General features: G+C 41.7%; 1 protein-coding gene and 1 long non-coding RNA gene across 4 annotated transcripts in view; one reads left to right on the forward strand and one right to left on the reverse strand.

The window, feature by feature from the left end:
* The window catches only part of LOC106534147 (zinc finger E-box-binding homeobox 2), a 57,838-nt gene that overhangs the window by 8,271 nt on the left and 36,714 nt on the right, over positions 1-12,853 (forward strand). The gene's annotated exons all lie outside the window — the stretch shown is intronic.
* Positions 11,219-12,581, reverse strand: LOC106534148 (uncharacterized). The gene is made up of 3 exons (XR_001312324.1): positions 12,425-12,581; positions 12,184-12,351; positions 11,219-11,823 (listed from the first exon to the last, which is right to left on the reverse strand). It is a non-coding gene; the product is annotated as an uncharacterized LOC106534148 (long non-coding RNA).

Here is a 12,853-nt window from a genome sequence, read left to right on the forward strand (position 1 = left end):
ATCACCAAGATCACCAAGATCACCATGATCACCAAGATCACCATGATCACCAAGATCACCATGATCACCAAGATCACCAAGATCACTATGATCACCATGATCACCAAGAACACCATGATCACCATGATCACCAAGATCACCATGATCACCAGGATCACCAAGATCACCGTGAAAACTGAAACTAAAACCAAACATTAGATAACAGAAAATGGGCTCATAATACAAGTGAAAGAAAGAAAGAAAGAAAGAAAGAAAGAAAGAAAGAAAGAAAGAAAGAAAGAAAGAAAGAATGCATAAGATCTTTGTTTCTTTAACACAACAAATAAACATTTGAAATCCTGCTGACAGTAGTGGTTTTCCAACCATCCATTGTGAAAACTAATTACTGCCAGCCTTTATAAGGCTGACCCTTTTGGGCTACGGCATCCCATGAGGTACAAAATAAAACTCACTGAAAATGTAAATACTATTAAATCAAAACAAAAACATTTATGAACAACCCACACAATGTAAAACTTCATTTTATATAATTTATAGTCAGTTACATGACTAATTATCTGGCTGAATGACTGATCCTCTGACTTGGATTATTTGGCTGATTGGTTTATAATCTGACTGAACAGCTGATTGTGTGACTAACGTCAGATCACCTGGTTCGTCTCTGCTGGATCTTTGTGTTGAATGGTCAAAGTTTAGTGTCAGCTGTGAAAGACCATACTGCATGTCATGTCTGAGACTGTGCACGTTGACATGAGGTGTGTGCACGTTGACATGAGGTGTGTGCACGTTGACATGAGGTGTGTCCACATTACATCAAAAATCACAAGCTCCATGTCAGATGCCCGTGCATGCCCGGTCAGAATGTTTGTCATGTTTCTTTGTGACTGATGTTTGATGTGTTTTTATGGAAACAGATCTCAGACACACTAACCTGTTCAATCCATCAATGTTTTGGTGCATTGGCCCCGCCCTCACAGGAGTGGTGGGTTTGACTGGCCAAGCTCCTGCGGCAAGGTCACACACATGGAACAATCTATAAAGGTTGGCTTGATTAAGGTGTCATGACATGTGTGTGTCCAGATCACCAGAGTACGCCTCAGTAACCCCCTCTATCTCAGCCCCCCTCTGGCCATCCCCCAACACCTCCAGGCTGTCCTAAAAAGGTTCCAGTTCCTGATCAGAGTCCATTTGTCTTTGGAACAACACAGTTTTCTTTATGAGTGTCTGCTGTGCATGTTATTGGATGTAAACAAGTGATGCCACAGATAAAACAATGAGATTAAACTAAGTTTAAACATGAAATAAACCGGACTGCACAGGGCTGAAACTGAACTGGTACTGGGCTGAATTTGACTAAAATTGGGATGGCACTGCTCTAAAAGGGAATTGAATCTGATTTTAAACTGGACTGATTTTAGACTAAAACTGAAGAAAATGGAAGTTGATGATGATAAAAGAAATAAACATTGTAAGAAAATGTGTTTTAGGGGCAGGAAATCCCACAGCAACACATTTAAAAGACTTTTACCTTAACTGGACTGTCAGAGACACAGTTTGTTCTCAGAAGCATCCTGGCATCCTCTCTTGTCTTTGTGTCTTGTGGAGAACTTTTTCCACTAACCCCCAAGAGTTCAGGGACAATAATTTTAGTCCTGTCAGACTTATAGTTAAACCTCATCAGGCCAGATCAGATCAGTGGAATTCATCACTTCCTGGTCATAAATCTGACCATTACAGTCATGAGGCAGAGAAGCACTGCACAGTGAGACTTGGCTTCCTCTGGCTCGACCTGGCATTGTGAAGGTATCAGAGCTGACACGACTGTCAGAGCTGTTTGCAGTGTCCAGTCAGAGTCAAAGTGCCTCCACCACTGCAGCCTCAGAGAGAGAGATGACCTGAAAGACAAGTTCAGTCAACATGAGAGGCTGGACTTCAGTGTGAGCAGAGGAAGTTCTTAATGTTCTCCTGAACCTGGTTTGATTGAAAGAACTGAAAACTCTTTCACATCATGTTGTGAACTTGTGTTCAGTTGTTACACAGCACAAATATAATGAAATAAAAAAGTTATTTTTGATAACAGAACTACTACAAGCTGAACCACCCACTTAGAGAATCAATCCCACAATGCACCTCTCTGCTAATTCTTCTGTCTGTTCCCACGATGATGAGCACCTTTCAGCCAAGCTGCTGTGAGAAGTCTCGTGCTCTGCCTCCGAACCTCACAGCCATGTTTGCTGTGGGATTACCACACTTTGTAAGCATGTGTGGGGGAGTGTAAAGGTAGCCATGGGGAGGACCCCCTGTTGGCCAGGAATGCCAGTTGGGTCTTGGGGGACAGCTGGGGGAGGCAGGGGACACTTAGGGACGGGGCAGGTGCCTTTGTGAGTGCCGTCAGCCTTCAAAGGCAGCAGAGCTGAAAAGGTTAGCGGAGGACAATAGTCTCTCTTCCTGGCTTCAAGTTGTCCTCTTGCTGCCCATTTGACAGTTTTACTTTTCTTTACAGTTTTTTCCAGCTACATACACATGTTAGACAGTTTCAAAACTCTAAAATGTAACTGCTATAAAACAAATGTGCTGATGTTTGAGGTAAAGTGTATTTAATCACTTCCTGTTTTTCCTGCAGTAATTGTTTGCTTCCAGAATCTTTTCATTTTCTGGATTCATCTATCCAACATATTTTACCCACCAGTGGAGAAACACTCTTTATACAGATGTTTTTACTGTTGTGTTCTTCTTGAGGCACATTTTAAACACTTCTAAGTTTTTATGGTGTTTGAGGTCTATAAAGAACCAGCTTCTTCTGATAGTTACCAGGGTCTGCTTTCAGAAGCTGTGTAGCTGAGCGAAACATGAATGTGTTGGTGGTCTATTGGGGGCTTAGGCTTAGCATTAGGGATGTCCCGATACAACTTTTTTCTCTTCTGATACGACACCAATATTGACTCGATACCATATGAGTACGAATCCCACACTTCTACCTATTTTTTAGAGTGAGATCTTAGAAAAGTCTTGATCAAGTCAAACAGTGGAAAAGAGTAGGTATGAGAAAAATTGTCCCATTTATTTTTAACCAGTTGGTCATATTTTAAACTGAAGCAATTTAATAAAATAAATTAGACGACCCTGAAAAATAAACATAATAAAAACAAAATGTACTTTTAAAGTGTAAAATAACAATTCAAAATGACTCCAGTTATTTTTTACCACCTGTCAGCCTGGTGGAAGTAACTGAAGGTGGGGACAAAACAAAACCCCACATTATTGTCCAATGTCCAACTGTTCAAAGCTAAGAGTCCACAGCTCCAATTTTACTGACTGTGCCCAAAACAACATGGTTATTGCACTTAATCTTCACTAAAACAAGTGTGTAAACAGATTAAACATGACTCTAACAACTGGAGCAAAAAATAAATAGTAAGAATTACTTATTTAAATTGATAGCTACTAATGGAAAAAGATAATGGTGAGCGTCTATACAATGGAGAAAATAACACCAAAACTAAACATGTCTGTTGCTTTTTTTAAGAAATGGTGGAATACTTTGATAACATACTTGAAATTGACATTGTAGCAAGTAATATAAATATAAATACAAAGGTATACTCTTTGTGTTTATGTTTAACATGTGACTCTGTTAAGATGCAGAAAAAAAGCCGCGAGAGGAAGATCGTCCCTTTATTTTATGTCTGTAATGATTTGTTTTATTTTATTTTCTATCTATTTAGTTTAGTTTTTTATTATCAATACTCCTCTGATTAGTGGAGGAAAGATTGTGGAATATCAGCTCACTGAATTGTTCGGATGTTCTTGTTCAACTGATTTGTTCTGGATATATTGGAAATTTATGTTTATGACTTAATGTGCGAAATATTGAATTTGGATGCAAAACTAATAAAATAGTCTTGTTCAAAAATAAATTGATAGCTACCTTGTTACTACTGCATTTCCACATTCTACAGTCTGAGCATCATGTACAGATTAGCCTCTGGCTCCTGCAGGGAGCAGTTTTTAGCGCTGCTCGCTCATATTCCAAAACAAAATCTGTGCTCTCCTTTCTCCTGTCAGTCAATCCCAGAGCTAATCCACGGGCAGCATTCTGCTGATGTTAAAACTGTAAGCTTGCTGTACTCGCTTCTGCCCGCTAGAACCACCGGAGAGGAGGTTCTGAAACAGTGCGGTTGGAACCATGGAGACACACTGGACCGAGGCCGAACCGAGCTGAACCACATAGCTGCTGCCAGGGTGCAGAGCAGAGCCTGGTTGTCTCTGATTTAAAATGTGCACAGTTCTGTGTCCCCATGGAAAACTTGTGCATGACAATTCTGCACTTAGCTGCAAATCAGTTTTTGATGAAAATAGAAAGTACTGCTGTCATCGCTCCTCATGCTACTTTGTTAGCACAGCATGTTGTTGTGATCACGTGGGCTGTGCTTGCTGGATCCAAGCCCTGCTTGCTGATAGAGAAGCTGGAGTGGAGTCAGTGGACTGCTGGAATGTACTGCTTATATTTACCAGAGATTTTTTATGCAGGTCAATAAAATCTGATTTGGCTGATATCGGACCGATATCTGATAGGCTATCAATATCAGATCAGGACACCCCTACTTAGCACAAGGCTTACTGTGAACCGTCACCCAACCAGCCTTTGGTCCCAGTTGCTCAGTGTCTGCTGGAGGACAGCTAACAAGAGCTACTCTCAGTGGCTCTGCTCTACCTGAGGATACCTAGCTAGCTAATATTTTTCAACAGCACAGAGCTGAGCTTCCAGTTCAGACAACCTTGCCTCCAAAGCTACCATAAGACTGCATTTATTACTCATTATTTATTACCATTTCTGCTAAAGGAGGCCGAGAGCTAAACATCTGACACACTCAGCAAGTGAAGGTCAGAAGAAGCTGGGAGAGAATCAGAAGGCTGGCTGAGCTGCTGTTAGTTAGAACTGTTTGATTAACTTTAAGTGATGAGAATAAAAAGATCCCAGGATTTGTTCAACCTGTAGCCAGAAGAACACTAAGTAGTGATAAGTTCAAGAGCTTCTTTGTAAATGAAGTGAACTCAGTTAGAGAGCAACACACCAGTCCTCCTGCTATTATCACTGGTTCTTTATTAAAAGAAGCAGCTGTAGAAGTTCAGTAAAACCTGAAGTWTTTACACTGTACAGGAAACTGTACCCAAAATAAGATCTGATGCAATCTGCTGACAATCTTACACAGATAACTTCTACTGCTTGGTGTTTAATAGTCCAAACATCCAGATATCTGTCTGTCTGAGAGGGGAGGTGGAAGAGTATCCCTCTGATGGCGGAGTGTGGGGTGGGGGGGGGGGGGGGGGCTCTCGTATGGGAGAAGATACTTCCTGATGGGGGCGAATGCATCTCTGATGGGGTAGGGGTGTTTTTGGTCTGGCCTGTCAAACTTGGTTAACACACAGTTATTTATGTCTTGAAGTACCCCCTACCTCAGTGAACAATGGCCCAGGATGAAGATGGGGTGAGAAGGAGGGCGTCCCCCCCCCCACCACCACTTATCTGATATTGTAGGTCAGACAGAATCACTGAAGCTGCTTCAGAAGGACTCTTGTAACAGACAAACGTTGTAAATATGTTACAGTGAGCATGCTCAGGAGCTAACTGTATCAGCTTGGAGAGCTGCAGAATAAAGGTTTTCAGAATGGACCTGCTCTGATGTTTGGTTTGGAGATGGTGGTTCTTACAAAAATACCTGAAGATTAGCTGGAGGTGGCAGAGATGAAGATTTTCAGGTTTTTATTGGAAGAAACCAAATTGGACTAGATTAGAGATGAGTCCATCAGGTTTGGAGACGTTTGAGAAGTGAGGCTATGGCTTGGATATGTGCAGCTGAGGGACAATGCACATGCAGTATTAGACAAATGTTGAATATGGAGCTGCCAGGGAGAAGAAGAGAAAGTCCACAAAGATAGATGATGAATGGATCTGCAGAGGGTTGGTGTGACAGAACATGCAGGGATAAAAGTCAGAGGCAGCTGACCTGCTTCAGAGACACAAGAAGAAGAAGAAGAAGAAGAAGAAGAAGAAGAAGAAGAAGAAGAAGAAGAAGAAGAAGAAGAAGAAGAAGACACTTACACCTAACTGATCCTCTGAAAGAGTTAAATTAGTTTGAGTTTTTAAATCTGACCTATGATCCAGTCTGCTGTGTGTTGTGTTGAACGTGGGGTCTGAAGCACTGCAGCACACACTGAAGATCTTTCTACAACATGGTTCTTCTTCAGCTCTGTGGAGTGATGTTTGTTTGTTGGCCTGTGCAGGCTGTGGCAGCCAGCACAGCAGCTGAGCAGAGGTTCTGATGTGGCTCATAAAGCCCCAGCTTTGATATGGCCCACTCCAATAAGCTCGTTCAGCCTGCCAGCACCTGCCGGCGGCGAGCTCTGCATTCATGTGGCCCCTAACGGGATTATCGTGCTCTGTAATTGATTCGTTTGCTGTGAGGGGAGGTGACAGAGCTTTGGAAATGTTAGTTTAGGTACGAGGCGGCCCAGAATCCAGCCCACTGCATGTGTCAATTTTATTACATCAGTCCAGATGAACCTGAAAGGCCCGCTTTGTGGCTGCTTCCAAGGGATCCGAGTCAATAGCCCTCATTTGTGTGTGTGTGTGTGTGTGTGTGTGTGTGTGTGTGTGTGTGTGTGTGTGTGTGTGTGTTTACTGTATGCCGCACGTTATCAGGATGTGATCAGTGTGTTCTGATCAGTTTTGGGTCGGTGGAAGGATCGAAGGGACACACATGGTAAAGTCTGGCTCAGTTCACACATGAATGAAGGTCTAACAGGGAAACCGGGTCGATCAATAACTCATTGTGAAAATGTCTGAATCCTGTCAGTCAAATKGGTCAAAAATCTCCTGTCAGAATCAGGTTTATTGCTGTTTTCAGTGAACAGGATTCACAGTTGAGGAATTTGTGTTGGTGTAAAAGTGCAATAAGTATTAAATATAACAAATAAAGAAAATACAAAGGATAAAGGAAAAGTAGAAAATATAAAACATATGTACACCAGGTCAATACAGTAATCAGAGCAGATAATATATTTGGAGTAGTGCAGGTTAAAAACCAGTGATGAAGTGTCCAAGGCAGAGATATAGAGTGACATGTTCTAAACCTTCAAGAGTCAAACATTTATTTTAAAATCCACCTATCAAACACATGGGTAAAACATCTCCTGTCAGTCAAACATGTGGGCTAAAAAACGTCTTTTAGTCAAACGTGGATAAAAAATTTCCTGTTAGTTACACACGGGGCTAAAAAGGCTCTTTCAGTCAAATGTGGGTTTAAAATCTCTAGTATGTGAAACTTGTGGGTTAAAAGTTCCCTTCAGTCAAACATGGGTAAAACTTTAAAGTTATCAATGATACCAACCTGATTACAAACTGTCGTTAAGCCTGCACTGTGGGCCACAGAGGCCACACCCCACACAGTCCATGTAGGCTGCATAAAGTGGGTTTGAAATGAGACAGTCTAGTCTTTGGATGACATGTTTGTTTGAACTACCTTTACTATAAGCAATATGTTTTATCTCACGGGCCTTCACAATAAAAATGCATCGGGACATGAAGAATAAATTCACAATTAAAAATGTAACACGCAAATAAATAAATAAAAAATTATTTAACAACTCATTGCAGCATAAATTCCATCAGCTAAGTTGCTAAACTTACATTTAAAAACAAATTCTTCAGATAAGTTTCCAAACTATGCCATCGTGGTAAAAAAATCAGCCATTTTTGTTTTCCTGTTTCTTTTGCTGATAGTGCAATGAGTCTGGAATATCCTTTACTAATACTTTGTTAATACTTTATTCTTTATTAATCCTGGAATATCTTCAGCCAGGATGGATCCTCAGATGAATCCTTCCTTTGTTGGGTTTTGTGGGCACCATGAGAAGGATTGCATGAACTGGGACTGCGTTCGGCACGAGGCAGTAATGGAAGCAGCTGACAAACGTAGACTTTGAAGGATGCAGCCCCTGAACTGAGACACAGTCTTTGTTGTAAGCTAGATGCTAAGCTAGCAGTGAGGTGTTACTGTTAGACTGGGAGTTTTGCCATTTGTCATGAAAAGCACTTCACCTGAAACTAATCATCTCATCAGACAGACCAGCCCCCTTCTTGCCCATCTTAAGGAGCATGGGAAAAGTTCTCCTGCCCCCAGGAGGAAGAACTGGGTGACCCAGTGAACACAGCGTGCCCTGGGGGGTCTGGGAGGGGGCGTCTTTATGTCGTCCCTTCATTGTCTGGATGTCTGGCGGACTGAATGTCAGATGGTGATTTATGACTGAGCTGAAGGAGCTGCACAGAGAAGAAGGCTGCCTGTCCCCATTTCTCTCGACATGCCACAATCCTCTTTGCTTCTCAAATCTGGGTTAAATGCAAATTGATCCAAGCGATACCAGACAATAATTGTCATCTGACTTATGTGTACGTGCAGCAGAGCAGAAGAGAATTCATTGAGAGGCTGATGTGTCTGCACTGTAACCCCAACTCTGTCAGTCCACTGCAGTTAACAAAAGACACAATGTCCTCAAAGACTGCTCATGTTTTGAACTCACACTGCCCCTGTGCACCGGCACTTTGGACTCCAGTCCAGGTTGTGGCTGCTCACTGATGGAGACACACTAAAGACAAGGGTCCTTGTCCTTTGTTCCTCTGGTTTTCTGACTAAGCACATATGTTTCTTTGTTAAGGGCTGCATGACTTTCCACAATCTGGACAACCAGAATGATGATGATGTCCCACTCTTCTTTCTAACATTGCTTCAGTTCATTAAAGTTTCTACTGAGCTGTGTGAAGGTCCCATTACTGCACTTCAATCATGTTGACATTCTGGACTGTAACTGGATTGTTGCAGTGCACTGATTATTGTCTGTTGTCTTGTTTTGTTGTTGGTTAACTGTCATGTTTGGGATGAATTAGTTGGGACAATCCCTCATTGGAACATTGGCAACTGTCTTAAATATTTTTTACTTGCAAATAATCTTTCTCTGTTAAATGATGGGTTCCCAGATAGTTTAGAAACCTTCTCAGATTCATAAGCAGCAACAGTTCAACTTCAACAACTTTGAGATAATTGCTGATATATTTGCACCTTGTTGTTGTGTTAACATGCTGTGCATCTAGTTGGTCCTACTGGTGATGATCAGTTATTGAGTTTGATCAGCATCTTATGCTTTTGTTTTGTAAAGTCACATGTCTGTTGTGTCTATTGTGTGTTAGTTGTTTGTTTTATGTCTGTTACCTGTAGGCTTGGGCAAAATCATATCATGTAAAATTAATTGTCAGAAAAAGTTTAATAGATTATTTTTTGACACTTGACAGTTAATACAATTAATGCCACCAGGCAGACAGACGGGAGATTTCCCCGATCAGTCTACTCGATGCTCCTCTCCACTTCAAATATGACAAATAGTTTAAAAGATTTCTGTAATTTATTTAACTCCAGTTTTACTTGGTCTATCAACACTATTTAAAAATTGATGTATAGCCTAAAGTCGGTACTTTTGACACAGTGTGGAACAGATTTGTACAGAGAACAAATATTTCCTACTTAAGGTGATTGAAATTGGTCATGTGACTAAGACATGCAGGCATCCAGGGACTCCAGTGCATTAATTGTCTTAATATTTGTTTTTATATAAACACTACAATTAATCATGATTAATTATTTTACCAAAACCACCCAACCCTAGTTATCTGTTTGTTAGTTGTGTTTGTTATGTGTCTGTTAGGAGTTAGTTGTGTTTATTATGTGTCTGTTAGGAGTTAGTTGTGTTTGTTATGTGTTTGTTAGGAGTTAGTTGTGTTTATAGTTGTGAGTGTTTTGTAAGTGCAGGTAAACGACGCTCAGATGTAGTTTCCTCTTTTTGTTTTTCTTTGGTTCCCGCTGGTCTCATGTGCTGATACTTTTATGAGTTATGTTGACCTTGTCACCACATTGTTGCTTCTCCTTCCATTTCTGAGAACACACTCACACACACACACACACACCTTGGTGTGGTGCCCTCACACTCTTTTATTTCCTTTTCTGCTCTCATACTTCCCATTTGTCGATTCCTTCTCAGATATGAAAGCCTGAGGTTTTGCTGATTTTGGCTGAAACTTGAGTTTTCAGGAAGTTTCCTTCTCTGSCAGCAAGTGTCTGTTAGACCTTCATTTGTTCTACTAACATATTAACTGACTGATCTTTTAACACGTGGACCAGCACACAGAGACATGATATGTGGTAAAATACACATCAGTGGAACATATTTGACATGAAAACATTCTTCTTTCCTGTTTCATCCTGACGTTGTACCAAACAAGCAGAGGTCAGGACATGGAGCAGCAGCAACAGCTTCACACTCAAACCAAGGAGCAGGACCAGCGCAGCTCATCTCTCTGAGCAGCAGCAGAAACTATAAAACATTTCAGAAGTTACAGCTGAATCTGATTGCTTTGAGAGTTTAGGTTTAATAAAGTTTGAAGTCAGGAATCATCAGCTTAATTTGATATTTGTAACTTCCAACAGGTGTTTCCAGCAGCAGAGAGTCGACCTGTTTCAGGTCTACAGAAACCAGTGAGGTGATGGTCCAGGGAARTAAACTGACAGGAGCATCACAGTGAGCCATTTAAAACACAGAAACTACTGTGTACCCAATATAACCACACAAGTCTTTTATTCTTAACTAATTAAATAATATGAATACATTCATTAACTAGTTTATGAATAGTTACCACATTAAAAGTACTGGTGTGGTTCCCTGGTCAGGGTGGGATTCTGGTAGACGGGTCAGTTTGAAGGGAGTTAGGTTCTGACTCAGGGAGCATCCCAGTGATTGTGTGTCAGGGTTTTACCTGGTTTCACAGGTAGAAAACCTTGTTGTCAGATGTTAGATGGTTCTCAGGAGAGTTTGTTTGTTTTCGGCTGTTTAAATTGGACATAAGTTGTTTATTAAGAACTCGTCCCTTTAAACCAACTGGTCCAGTGGCCRTTAGTTGGTGAGTTGGTGTCAGCTGAGGAAGTGCTGAGGACAGTGCTTTTCTTCTGCTGCTGCTGGGCTGCTGCCGGTGCTGGTGTCCGGCTGCAGGTTGCGGTGCAGAACAGAGGTCTTGTGAGTCAACATTAAGGCCACTTCATCAGCAGTTTCACTTCTGCAAAGTGTTCCAGGAACAGCTGAAAATACCTCTGAAGACGGTCAGGGTGTAATGAAGCAATACCTGACACACAGACGGTGTCACAGGCACTTTGGTACTTTGAACCGTTGATTCTGTCACGACAACCTTTCAGACTTTTACTCTGAACCGCTGCTTCTGTCTCTAGAACTCTTTAAGGACTCTTCAGGACCTGAAGAATAAAACAGAGCTGTGTCTGCATTACTGGACCAAGACCAGTCTTTATTTCCTGCTGCATGTTTCACTTTTGTGGCACATCAGTGTTTGTGGTGTTCATGAACAGAATCTCAGGGAGCAGTCTGGGAGAAAATAGTGTTTGATTTGGAAAGAACCAGGAACCAGGAACCTTATCCTGGGTCTGAAACTGGCTTCTTCTGTAGGGTGTCTGGGTTCAGCGTTAGAATCAAGGTGAGGTCCATCAGCCAGCTGAGCTTGGAGTGGATCTGCTGCTCCTCCTCGTTAAACAGTCAGCTGAGGTGGTTCAGTTACATGATCAGGATCCCTCTGGAGGTTCTGACCCACTGGGAGCAGACCTGGGACAGAAGCAGAACCCCTGTGATGCCCCTGAAGAAGCTGAAGAGGAAAGTCTTGGTTTTCCTCCTGGACCTGTTGCCTTCACAACCCGACCGGTTCAGATGAAGAAACTAGATGAATGAATGAATGAATGAATGAATGAATGAATGAATGACGGAGGTGAGGTTTATTAATACAACATTTATTTAAAGTAAATAAAAACCCTGACAGGGCAGAAATAAACAGAAACACAGGAAACAAAGCGACAGTTGGACAAAGCCAAGCAATGATCCAGTGAGGAAATGAMAAACACCTGGGGATGGGATTGGACAGGTGAGACAGGTTAGCAGACAAATGGCAGGAAAACAAACTGAGGAGAGATGAGAGGCGGAGACAGACAGAAAACACACAACAACAGACACACAATCCTCACAGGATGAAGTTTTTTGTGAACTGAAACTTGAGATAAACTGAATAAAATGAATCTTTACCTGATTTCCTCGTTCACTTGATCTGAATGAATAATTCAGACCGTTTAGAAGAGGCCTTCCTTCCCTCCTCTTCATCTCTAAACGGTCCAATCAGACTGAGCGTCTCAATCCTTAATGTTATTATTCTTCACACCTRAAGTCTGACGTCCTGTGAAGTAAAGCTGGTGCCTAACCAATAATTAATGATTTCATTACCAGGTAGATGGAGTTAAATGTGTAACAAGACTGAGTTCAGACAAACCTGAGCCATGAAACCATGTTGTCACCTCTGACCTTCTTCTTGTGACACGTGTGGATGGAGCTGCTGGTATTTGTGTGTCTTATCAGAGCACAGCAGCTCTTATTCCACCTAACTTTGTCTAATCAGGCGACACACTGAGGCTGAGCTGAGGCTTCAACGGATGCTCTGCTGCTGATAACCCTAACGTTAACCTGAGAGCCTGACCCTGCTCCACGCCTGGATCCTGGTTCTTCAGTCTGGGTGTTGTACAGTTGTATGCTGGATGTTTGGTTGTTGTACAGTTGTATGCTGGATGTTTGGTTGTTGTACAGTTGTATGCTGGATGTTTGGTTGTTGTACAGTTGTCTGCTGGATGTTTGGTTGTTGTACAGTTGTCTGCTGGATGTTTGGTTGTTGTACAGTTGTATGCTGGATGTTTAGGTGTTATAC

This window comes from Austrofundulus limnaeus, unplaced genomic scaffold (assembly GCF_001266775.1).
Source record: "Austrofundulus limnaeus strain Quisiro unplaced genomic scaffold, Austrofundulus_limnaeus-1.0 Scaffold1101, whole genome shotgun sequence".
Classification (NCBI taxonomy): Eukaryota; Metazoa; Chordata; class Actinopteri; order Cyprinodontiformes; family Rivulidae; genus Austrofundulus; species Austrofundulus limnaeus.